Consider the following 13,298-nt stretch of genomic DNA (forward strand, 5'->3'; position numbering starts at 1 on the left):
TTTTCCAAATGTAATTAGTGCAAGGCTTAGCATGTGTTCCCACCCTACCATCAAGGGTCATTTTGTTTCCTATTTCTTTCTCCAAGCTACAGGGTTCTACCGGTGCCCTCAGGCTACAATTCCTCCCTCTCCACCTCCCCTGTGGGGGACATAGAGGAGAGGTGAGTGAGTAGCATTTTGAGTCTGAATGACCTTTTTTTTTTTTTTTATTAAATCATAGATGTGTACATTAGTATGATCATGGGGCACCATACACTTGGTTCATAGACCGTTTGACACATTTTCATCACACTAGTTAACATAACTTTCCTGGCATTTTCTTAGTTATTTTGCTAAGAACTTTACATTCCACATTTACTAGGATTCACATATACCCTTGTAAGATGCAGCGCAGGTGTAATCCCATTAATCCCCCTCCCTCCACCTACCTCCCCCCTCCCTCCCCTCCCTTTCCCCCTTCTCCCTATTCTTCACATGAAAGCTATAACCCAGTTATAACCTATGAATGACCTTTTGGAGACTGTTAGTGTTCCTTGTGCCATGAAACACAAGGAACATGAAAATATTTTTCAGGCTTTTCCCCAGTATTCCCCGGTAGGTTTCATAGAGGAAAAGCCTGCAAGAGGGTGCACCTCTGCACCCATAAGATCTGTGGTGGTCCCTAGGACTTCACATTCATGCTAGCCCACACTCAACCTTTAATATTTCTATAAACATTTTTAGCTAAGTCATTCTACTAGCTTATATAGTTATTTTTGTGCCTGGTAAGCAAATGTTCAGGCACTGTTTTTCCTACAAGTGACATATAATAATTTCAGGTTGTTTGGCCTATAACCTCAGTTCTCCAATATGTTCAAGAAATGTCCTTAATTTGCAGTTGTACAGCCTGTTTGTTTTCTTGTTGCACAACTACTTCTAGCTCTCTTCCTCTAAGCTCAGCCCTTTGGTTTCTAATATTCATATTACTCCTACAAATAAAATATAAGGGTTTTTAATAATCACTTTTAATTATCTTTGACTTGTTTCTTGCTATTTGAATCTGTGTATTACTTCAACATATTTCTGAACTGCATTAAGAGCAAATAGACATTTTATTTCTTATAATATTTTAGGGATGGTTACCTTTTTCAAAATATGGTATAATACATGTCAGAAGAATGGAAACCTTTCAAATCTTACATTTTCCCACTCATTATTTATGCTGCTAATTCTCCAGCCCTGCCTCATGTTACATACAGTATTGCCACCTGTACTGCCTCTGCCCCCATATAACATGCAGTGTTTCATCTAGTGACAAAAGGGTTATCAATTACAAAAGACAATTTCATTTCAAACTTGCAGTAGCAAGTAACATAAAATCATGTTTGCAATTTGGTTTCTGATGAAGCTTTCAATACAAATTTAGCCAGGGACAAGAATTTTTAAAATGTGGAGAAAGTATTTAGGCTATCTGGAAGTTGAGATTCAACATGATCTTAACCATTAAGGACTTTTAAATTACTTATTTTTTTATTGTTTTAGATTGATTATGAAGGTACAAAGAATTAGATTACACTGTTTGCATTTGTTAAGTACACCCCCTATTATAATTTTGTCTGGTCCCCAAGATGTGTGCTATACACCCTAACATTGTGCCCATTAAGTTAGAGCACACCCATTTCCCACTCTCCTCCCCTCTCCCTGCTTCTGCATTCCTGGTCCCCCCCACCTTGAGTAGATTTGAGTTTTCCTCTTACGTGGGCTTTTATTAGACTGTCCACTGGCTTTATATTAGAATTGAGTACATTGGATTCTTGGTCTTCATTCTTATGGTACTTTACTAAGAAGAATGTGTTCTAACTCTATCCAGGTTAATACAAAAGATGTAAAGTCACCATCTTTTTAGTAGCTGAGTAGTAGTCCATGGTATACATAACCACAGCTTGTTAATTCATTCCTGGATAGGTGAACATTTAGGTTGTTTCCACAATTTGACAATTGCAAATTGAGCTATAGTACACATTTAGTGCAAATGTCCTTATGATGAAATGATTTTCTTTCTTCTGGGTAGATGCGTAGTAGTGGGATTGCTGGGGTCAAATGGGAGGTCTAATTTAAGTTCTTTGAGGATTCTCCATACTTCTGTCCAAAGCGGCTATATTAATTTGCAGTCCTACCAACAGTGTAAAGTATTCCTTTCTCTCCACATCAGTGCCAGCATCTGCAGCTTGGGACTTTGTGATGTTGGCTATTCTCAACTGGGGTGAGGTGATATCTCAGGGTGGTTTTGATTTGCATTTCTCTGATGATTAGGGATAATGAGCATTTTTTCATATGTTTGTTAGCTATTCGTTGGTCTTCCTGAGAGTTAAATTTTCCTAATAATTTATCTGAGATCTTTATATCAACTTGACATATGTGAATATACGTTTATCACAATTTGACATTGTACTTACTAAATCCAGGGACTTGCTATAAAAACTCAAACAATATTGCAATTGCAATGATTTACTATCACATGAAAAATAGTGGATTGATTTTTTTTTTTAATTTTAATAAGTACAGTTCAATTTCCTAGCATTTCATAAATTTAAAGTCAAATTTGGTTAAGTATAGAGTTTTAAAATGTTGAAGACTGTCACACAAGTGTAAAATCAGGGTGGTATGTGTCTATGCACAAATCTGATCATGTTTTTCTTTTAGTGTATCTTGAGTCCATCTCAATTTTCAACCATACTACTCTGCCACCTACCATTAATTTAGGCTCTCATCATCTCCTACCATTACTTCTTAATAGTTCTCAGCTCATTTATCTTACTGTTTAAAATCTGTCAATGATTCCTCAGTGGTTACAGAATAAAATCTGAGCCGCTTCATGTGACATCTGACAGCTATTTTCATCATGCACTCACCTCCCTCTCCAGCACGGTCACCTACCACTTGCATAGGCTCATTTTATACTCCAGCAACACTGAACTGCATATACAGATTTTCAACTAACCTGTGCTGGGTTTAGGGGTTCTTTCAGGGTTTTTTTTGAAACTTTATGCCTTTGATTTTGATGCTTACCATTCCCGCATACCCTTTCCTGTACTTCATTTCTGTTTGTTACATGTGGTAATGCTGTTACCAAGGGAGACCCCTTGGATTTGGTCTCTAAATCTTTCAAAGAGACCAAAAGACCACAGACAGTCTTTAAGTAGGGTTTGAGATTTTAAGTACCTAATTGCTCTTATGAAAGGAAGACATTGCATAATAGGCTAGAGTTCTTTTTGGTCTCATCAGTGGCAAAAACGAAGGCTAGAATACTCTAGTAATGTGAGTAGTAAATCAGGACCTTAAAGCTGGAGGCAAAGATGTGTCTCCCAAAATGCACCATGTCCTGATGTTTAATCAGCCAAATTCTACCAGATATTTACTAATTTATGTATAAAGGAACAGCTCAGGAGCAGCCAAATGGAAGCAATGCATAGGGCAGGGTAATGAGGAGTTGGGAATGGGACATGCGGAGGTTTCCTGCTCTCTGTAGGCATTCTACCTTCTTAGTACTTCTGTGTGTTCATCAAATTGGAAGCTCCGAGACCTCCATTTTTAACAAACTCCCCATGGGATTCATATGTAATAAAATGCTATAAAATACCAGTATTTGAGCTTTTTTCCTTTCTTAAAATATGGATACAATTTTTTTTTTTAGTACCCTCCATATTTATCACTGTAAGCACATTGTTCTCAAGCTTATTCGGGAGATTATCCAGGGTCCAGAGATACTGATGTGATGCAAGTTGAAGGTGTTTGGAGATAATATTTGAATGCTGTGCGTCAAGGATAATGAAGTTGATTAAGGTCACTTGGCAAATGTATGGTTTTTGTGTATCTTAATTCCTCTTCCTCTTCCTTTTATATTTGTTCTTTATAACCTTTTCTCCCAGACTAAAGATCACTTTGTATGTTCAGTGTGTCTTTTTAATTGTTCTTTTTCTGTTACCTGAATCCTTATTTTTTTAATTTGGCATATTTGAATGCATTAAAATGTGTTTAAATGAGAATTTGATGCATTTAGGAAGTTGAAATATAGGAAGACTGGATAATGAATCCTTCTTAATAATGAAGTACACCAAAAATGGAAGCTGCAGGCACCAACCATGTGGACAAATGAAAAAATACCTTGTCTACAGATTGCAGCAATCCTACATAAACATGGAGGTCTCTGTCTGACTTAGGACAGCTGGCTAAGTCTGATCGTTCCCCTCCATACATCATTTAAAACTGTCGCTCCAAAACCTATTCTCCTTTTGTTCAATATCTTTGGTGGTTAAATGTATTGGATTATTTTTACAGTGGATAACCAAGTACAATTATTTCTTTCTCTATCTTAACTGGTTTTTGAGGCATGTTATGATTTTTAAAAATAGATATTATTAGTTGGTTGTTTGATGTTCAAGGAACCTGTAGCCAGGAAGTAGAATAAATGTAGAAATACTATTTTTTAATGGGTTACATTGGCTTAACAATCCAGGGGTGTCAATAAAGGTCATTTGATATTTTAGATATGAAAGAGCTAATTGAGTAGCTTCCATGAAGTTTTTCTCATTAAGAATTGGTTTCTCATTAAGAAAGTAATGTTTGCAAAATATAGTTTATATAACCTCATAAGTATATACCAGGCTAAGTTCAGGCTGAGCATTAACTTCTCAGTAGTAAATTTGAAATCTTGGTCTTTCATGACGTAAGTTCTGGTGTAAATTGTGGAAGAGGAAAAATAGAGGTGGAAGCAACAGTGGCATTTCTAATGCACTGTGGTCTGATATACAGGACCAAGGTGTATACGATAAGCAAGTCACAGCCAGGTTTATTTATAACTAATTGTGTAAAGATCCTTGTTTGTGGTTCTGAAATCCAGTTACCCTGAGCAGTTTTTGTATTATACATTCATTGATTGAGTAGCTTTATTTTTCTAGGTCCTTTAGAAGTTCTTAGTCTGCTCTGTTCTTTTAATGAGTAATTTTAAGATTCTCTACTCATTGTATTCATTTTTTCTCCATTTCTTTGAATAATAAATTCAAATCTAGATCAAAGACCCTTCACTAAAACAACCTTCAATTAAAAATCAGTAATACAAATATATAGGTATAACTCAAAAGGAAAAAAAATGCCTGTGACCAAAACTAGCTAAACTTATGTTGACCATAACATTTGATAACTGTCCCTGTCACATTCTTTATCACTTTCTGGGATGTCTCAACCAAGGCCAAGAAATTTACTTTTCCTTATTTTCTTAAATCCTTTTTGGTACTTGTATCATCTTGAGTCTACTCAAAGAGCATGGTACCATGCTCTTCAATTTCTTCTTACATGTAACTACATACATGTTTACTCACTCTTTCCTGCCAGATCACATATGCCTCTTAAGCTGGCTCCTCCAGACTCCTCTAAAATGTAGTAGATGACAGTTGGCTTCTTCTCAAACCAGATATATAAATATAGGAATCGTATATCGTATAACAAGTCAGAACTAATGATGTTAATCAAAGGTAGGATTATTTGAATATAAAGGCAAATGAATATTTCTTACACTATACCAATAACATTAATTAATAGAACAGCCTACTTTGCTATTTCAAGTTTTGTGGGAGCTCAGACTTTTATTCTCACAATACATACTTTAATCCCCATTGGAAATGGATATTCACTGTATACTATTGTACTATTAAGATTGAATGGAATATAACTACTTTTATGGAATAGAAATAATTTATGCTAAAATCAGGGACAATAAGGTGAGTAATGGTATAGCTGTACCAGATTAACATCCACCCCTGAGAACAACTTGTGTTATACCTAACCTAATTGTGAATACAAGTCTCTTTGGATCTCAAATAAAATGATTAAGTCTTTTTTTTTTTTTTGCAGTTTTTGTCTGGGGCCAGGTTTGAACCCGCCACCCCCGGTATATGGGGCCGGCACCCTACTCCTTGAGCCACAGGCACCACCCAAATGATTAAGTCTTAACGGAAAAAAAAGCAGGGGTGAAGAACAAAATGTGACAGAATCTTGTGATTTTAATAGAGGTGCATTCTTAGTGATTTTTATTCCTAATCACATTAGGTTCTTTTAAGATAAAGTTTGAATTTCATATGCAGTCATGTCTTTTGCCAATGATTACTACCTTTCTTAAAAAAATCTGTACATAACATAAAAGAAATACCTAGCACCCAGAACATCATCAGTTTACCATAAAAGATCTGGTCCACTTTGTCTTAGAAAGTGTTTATAAAAAATCTTGAATATGGAATGTTTCTATTGGTCATTCAGAAAGATCTTATTGATAAAGCTTGAAAATTTCAGAATTGAAAAAATAAATGTAGGCCAGGCTGGGTGGCTCACGCCTATAATCCTATCACTCTGGGAGGCCACAGCAGGTAGGTTGCCTGAGCTCACAGGTTCAAGACCAGCCTGAGCCAGGTCAAGACCTCATCTCTAAAAATAGCCAGGTGTTGTGGCAGGCACCTGTAGTCCCAGCTACTTGGGAGGCTGAGGCAGGAGGATCACTTGAGCCCAAGAGTTTGAGGTTGCTGTGAGCTATGATGCCATGGCACTCAATGAGGGCAACAAAGTGAGACTCTGTCTCAAAATATATATATTTATATATATATAAAACTTATATATATATAAATCTAGAAGTCTTATGCTTGCTTTGGCAGCAAATATACTAGATTTAGAAGTCCTTTTGAATAGCAGTATACATCATTTCCTCCCATTAGTTATTTATAAGAGGGGGTATTTGTATGAAACAAAAAAAATTAAAGATAACCTATGTTATTAAAATAAAGGCCCATTCTGTTAATCAAAGGTTATAACTGTAATTTTTTTATTCATAATAATCTTTATAGTTTAAGATTGGGCTTGTTATGTGGGCAGTTCTCACTGGGGTTAGGTGATATCTCAGGGTGGTTTTGATTTGCATTTTTCTGATGATCAGGGATGATTAACGTTTTTTTCAAATGTTCATTAGCCATTCATCTGTCTTCATCAGAGAAGGTTCTGTTCATATCTCTTGCCCAGAGGTAGATGGGATTGTTTATACTTTTTCTGTTGGTTAATTTGAGTTCTCTGTAGATTCTAGTTATCAACCCTTTGTCAGATTAATAACCTGAAAATATCTTTTCCCATTCTGAAGATTGTCTTTTTGCTTTACTCAGTGTGTCCTTAGCTGTGCAGAAGCTTTTCAGCTCCCATTTGTTAATTTTTATCCCTTGGGATGACTGCTGAAGTCTTTATCATAAAGTCTTTCCCCAGTCCAACATCATCAAGAGTTTAACTCACACTTTCTTCTAAAATTTTTATCGTTTCGTGTCTTAGATTCAAGTCTCTTACTCATCTTGAGTCAATTTTTGTAAGGGATGAAAGGTATGGGTCAAGTTTCAGCCTAATTTTACATGTGGTTATCCAGTTCTCCCAGCACCATTCGTTAAATAGGGATTCTTTTTCCCACTGTATGCTTTTTGGTTTATCAAAGTTCAGATGGCAAGTAGAGACTGGTTTCATCTCTTTTCTATTCTGTTCCTTACATCTGTGTCTTTATTTTTGTGCCAATACCATGCTGTTTTGATTACTGTGGACTTGAAATATAGCCTAAAGTCAGGTAGGATAATGCCTCCAATTTTGTTTTTATTACCAAGAATAGCCTTAACTATACAGGTTTTTTTTCTGGTTCCATGCAAAATGAAGTACTATTTTTTCTAGTTCTGCAAAATATATTGGAATTTTAATGGGAATTGCATTGAATCTGTAGACTGCTTTGGGTAGAATAGACATTTTGACAAGTGATTCTTCCCAGCCAAGAACATGGTATGTTCTTCCATTTGTTACTGTCTCCTGAATTTCTTTTCTTAGGGTTTCATGCTTCTCTTTGAAAAAAATCTTTCATCTCTTTTGCTAGGTATATTCCTGAGTATTTCATTTTCTTTGAAGCTACTGTAAAGGGAATTGTATCCTTGATTTGCTTCTTAACTTGGCTGTTATTGGTGTGTACAAAAGCTACTGATGAGTGGACATTCATTTTATATACCCTAAGACATTATTATATTAACCTGGATGGAGGTGGAACACATTCTTCTTTGTAAAGCATCATAAGAATGGAGAAGCAAGAATTCACTGTACTCAGTTCTAATATGAAGGCAGTATATGATGTAATACAAGAAAGAATGAGGGAAATGGGAGAGGAGAGAGAGGATCATGGTATATGGCACACCTCTTGGGAGCAGGACACAATTACAAGAGGGAGTTTATCTAACAACCACAATCAGTGTAACCTAATTCTTTGTACCCTCAATGAATCCTCAAAATAATAATAATAATGATAATAATAAATGCCTTCTTGGCTTGGCACCTGTAGCTGAGCAACTAGGGCATCAGCCACATACACTAGACTGGTAGGTTCAAACCCAGTTCAGGCCTGCTAAACAACAATGACAGCTGCTACAACAACAACAACAACAAATAGTCGGGCATTGTGGCGAGTGCCTGTAGTCTCAGCTGCTTGGGAGGCTGAGGCAAGAGAATTGTTTAAGCCTAAGAGTTTAAGGTTGCTGTGAGCTGTGATACCACAGCTGGCACTCTACCAAGGTTGACATAGTAAGACTCTATCTCAAAATAAATAAATAAATAAATAAAAATGCCTTCTTCTGGAATATCTCCCAAAGGACCTGCTTGAGGCTGTTTTACAGTGAACTTTTTTTTTAATGTAAGTAGCAGTATACCCTAAGATAACAATAAAAAGTATAGTATAGTAAATACATGAAAAAAAAACAAAACATTGCAAGGGACCCAGTGTCATGTTAAGCAGTGGAAAAGAAAGGGTTTTGGGGTTTAACTGGATGGTTTTGAAATGTCTCTTTTGATGAAGAAACTCTAGTTTCCTGGTTCTCAAATTGGAATTAGAGAGGTGAGGGGAGTGACATGTGGCCTAGCAAAGCCCTAGATGCTGACTGTGGAGCATTCTGCCATCTTGGTCCCGTGGCCATGCCTGTTCATCTAGTGATAATCATTTGAAATCATACTTAATAGGGAAATATATAAAAGACCAAATCTTGCACATATTAAGGCTTTTGGTAATCTAAATGTCTATATATACTACATGACTCTCCTGTACACATTAAATACCCATCTAAGACCCCTTTCTCCTTCCTTTCTGATTAGTAAATTCAAGATGGGGCGTAGGCTGTGGTAAGCTTACTGGGTCAATATGATATAAACCAACAGTGGTGTATTTATCAGTCTTCACAAGTTGATTCCTGGCTTTGCTATTTTGTAGCTTTGTATATGAATTTGGACACGTTATTGTCTAAGACCCAGACTTTTTCTTTGTAAATGGATACTAAAAATAGTGAAATCCTCACTGGATTGCTATGCAGATTAAGTGAAATAATTCATACGAAGTTCTTAACAAAGTACCTGGCCTATAGTGCTCAGTAAATAGTTCTATGAAAATAGTACAAGTTTAAAAAAAAATAGATGTATCTTCTGGGTGAGGGATGCAACTACAACAGGAACCTTACCTAACAAAAGCAAACATTATAACCTAACCATTTATCCCTCATATTAATCAGAAGTAAAAAACATATACATATATATCTATGTAAAATAGTAAATGAGACACAAATCTTAGAATTTAAACTTTTAAGATCACAATTAATTTATTGTCTTATCTTGTAAACACAATTCATACAACTAATTCACTCAACCTTGAATCATTTATAGAATGCAGGAAGGGCTAACGATATTTCAGTTTAAAGAGCAAGACCTCTTTTTGATAGATTGTAATTGTAGTTTTGTGTTCATTCTTTCTTAGACATATTTACATATATTTTTACCAAATCAATTTTGAAAAGCCGGGTGGCGCCTTTGGCTCAGTGAGTAGGGCGCCGGCCCCATATAGGCCCCATATACTGAGGGTGGTGGGTTCAAACCCAGCCCCAGCCAAACTGCAACAACAACAAAAAAAATAGCCAGGCGTTGTGGCGGGCGCCTGTAGTTCCAGCTACTTGGGAGGCTGAGACAAGAGAATAGCCTAAGCCCAAAGATTTGGAGGTTGCTGTGAGCGCTGATGTCACCGCACTCTACCAAGGGTTAATAAGTAAGACTGTCTCAAAAAAAAAAAAAAAAAAAAAAAAAATTTTTTTTTTTTTTTTTTTGAAAAGCCACATACAGAAAGAAAAATTGGGGACAACCACAAACTGTTGGGCTTACAAATGGCATTTATTTTAAAACATTTGAAGAACATCTTTGAACCTATTGATGTGGCTTGGATGTTGGGCCCTTCCAAATTTCATGTTGAAATTTGATCCGCAGTATTGGACCATCCCTCCTGAATGGAGTGGTGCCCTCCCCTCAGTAATTAGTTCCTACTTCATTAGTTCATGAGAGAGCTGGTTGTTTAAAAGAGCCTGGCACTACCACCTCTCTCTCTCTTATTCCTGCTGTCACCATGTGGTATGCCTGCTTCCCCTCTTCATCTTCCACCTTGATGGGAAGTTGCTGGCGCCATGCTTCTTGTACAAACTGCAGAACTGTTAGCCAAATAAAACACATTTCTATATAGATTACCAAGCCTTGTGTATTTCCTTTATAGCAGTGCAAATGGACTAATACACCTATGCTTGAATATCTCTGTATGTTCTCTCACGTCCCCTCCATGTACAACGTAGATTTATGTCTATATTAAGGTAAATAAATACTCTGTGTTTCAAATCACACAAAAGTGAAATGCATTTAACTCTGAGATCCAAAAATAAAAATTTGATTCTTAAAAAAGATCTGCTATAAAGTGGTTTTAATAAAAGAATAAATCTGCTTGTTAAAAAATCGACTGTGACTCAACAAGATGAGTAACAAAATGTTAGCACTTTGAATATTTTCTGTCTTTTCTATTTAAATTGGAGGTTACTATGGGGAAGTACATAAAGGTTTGGGATGGTGCGAAGAAAAAAAGCGATGAAATTGGACTATTGTAGAGGATTACTTAACAATATGAATTGAAGAAAAACATCTAAGAATCTCTGCATATTATATATGTACCACATCTCAAAGGGAGATATTTGTAAATCAGCCATAGATCATGCATAAAATGAAAAGCTGAAAGGGAAAATTTATTTGAAAGTGTCCTGTGGCTGCAGGATCCTGAGTGAAAATCAGATCTGACTATAAACAGAATCCATGAACTCCTACATGAGAAGAGAAGACATTTTAGTTTCAAGAATCCAGTTGGAATACAAATACGAATATCCTTCCACCCCAAAGAGAGAAAAAAAATGAAATAAAAGCCCATACCCTTATGTTGATAACCTTGGTATGAAAAGAGCTTAAGGCAGATATGGTCTTTTATTTTTAGTGACACAGAATCATCTCTGCAAATTAACACTCTGTTTTCTGGCATTGAGAAAACACGATGCCTGTGTTTATAAAGAGAATGCTTTTGACCAATAAAAACAAGAGGCTGTTTGGAGACAATATTAAGGAATTAATAGATATAATATAAATTGTGAATGTTCCTTGTTTAAAGCCTAGTCACCTCAAATTTTATTTATTTAAGGAAGGATATTAAATTCTGCCATCTTCCTCATTGTTCTGTGTCCTCTAGGGAACTGTTTTTGCAGACACAATAAGTTGTACAGAGTGATTTACCATTTCCATTTACCAAATGCTTGTTAAAGGGCTCAAATGGATGTGCAGTTTAAACATAGTGGACACTTTAAGAAGAAAATTCAGTGCTTACAGAACAAAGTGTTGAAGGCAGAAGTGCTTACATTAATTTTCACTGGCCATGTCAACTGCAGCTTTTGCTTTTGGAGGACAAATGTGAATAGTATTTCAGTGTACTTTACATTTTCAGCATCACTAATAGTGTTTTGCTGCCTCAAAGAGAGACTCAAGCTCATATTCTAGGCTCCCCTTCAGATAAAATTTTCAAGGACTTGCCTGCCTTAGTTTTAGGACATAAAACATAAAGATGTTTGAGGGGATAAAATGTTTCTGAATTTTTAGCGAATCCTTATTTGAACATCTAAGGATGGAGGATGGGCCTTATGTCCTTTATATCTTCTGTCTTAGGGTGATGTTATGATTAAGAGTTCCAGAGCCAATTTACCAGATTTACTTTTTCTTGCCATTGAGTAATAGCTCTGAGGCTTCAGGCAAGTTATTCAACTTTTCTGTGTTTTCTTTTCCTCTTTGATGAAATTAAAATAATAGTATCTTCCACTTAATGTGGAAGTAAATACATGGAAAGTATTGAGAAAAATAGGTGGCTTAAGGTAAATGATCAATTGATAAATAATGTTGCTATTGTCTTTATTTATTTATTTATTTATTTATTTAGAGATAGAGTCTCTGTGGTTCTGGATAGAATGTCATGGCATCATAGCTCACTGTAACCTCTAACCCCTAGACTCAAACAATTCTCCTTTCTCAGCCTCCCAAGTAGCTGGAACTACAGACACATACCATGATGCCTGGCTAATTTTTCCATTTTTAGTAGAGATGGTGTCTTACTCAGGCTGGTCTCAAACTCCTGAGATCTTTAACATTTTATATACTGATCCACATAACTGCCACATAACTGTGACAACTATACTTGTTTTTAATTCATTAAATAGTTAACGGTACAACATAAAAATATGTTTCTGCATTTGGGTGCTTTATAACCTAGTAAACATAAATATTAATAAACAACGATGGCATGAGCCTGAATAAAAGAAATTCTTAAACAACATTTGTCACTGAAATGACTGACCCTAGAGCAGTGGTTCTCAACCTTCCTAATACCATGATCCTTTAATACAGTTCCTCATGTTGTGGTGACCCCCAACTATAAAATTATTTTTGTTGCTATGAAAATAATTTTAAATTAAGCAATTCTTAATAAGTTGAAAGAGATTACTTCTAACTTAGAGAACTGTGTAAGGCGATATGAGTATGTAGGCTTTTGAACTGACCCTTATAGATGTAAAAGATTTTACAAAGTATGAGGCAGAAGGAAAGAAAGTGCTTTGACAGAAGACCATAAACAAACCCACATCTATTAAATACCAACCAGTCATTATACTAAGTACTATCTTAATTTAAAATAATCACCATCAAGGCCAGGCATGGTGCTCACTCCTATAATCCTAGTACTCTGGGAAGCCGAGGCAGGTGGATTGCATGAGCTCACAGGTTAAGACCAGCCTCAACCAGAGCAAGACCTCGTCTCTAAAAAAAATAGCTGGGTGTTGTGGCAGGTGCCTGTAGTCCTAGCTACTTGGGAGGCTAAGACAAGAAAA

The 13,298-nt window shown here is 36.0% G+C and overlaps 1 protein-coding gene and 1 non-coding gene across 7 annotated transcripts in view; both read left to right on the forward strand.

The window, feature by feature from the left end:
- The window catches only part of COP1 (COP1 E3 ubiquitin ligase), a 249,419-nt gene that overhangs the window by 208,745 nt on the left and 27,376 nt on the right, over nucleotides 1–13,298 (forward strand). The window lies entirely within an intron of this gene.
- Nucleotides 4,099–4,237, forward strand: LOC128598004 (small Cajal body-specific RNA 3). The gene has a single exon (XR_008383527.1). It is a non-coding gene; the product is annotated as a small Cajal body-specific RNA 3 (non-coding RNA).

Source organism: Nycticebus coucang, chromosome 10 (genome assembly GCF_027406575.1).
Source record: "Nycticebus coucang isolate mNycCou1 chromosome 10, mNycCou1.pri, whole genome shotgun sequence".
Lineage (NCBI taxonomy): Eukaryota > Metazoa > Chordata > Mammalia > Primates > Lorisidae > Nycticebus > Nycticebus coucang.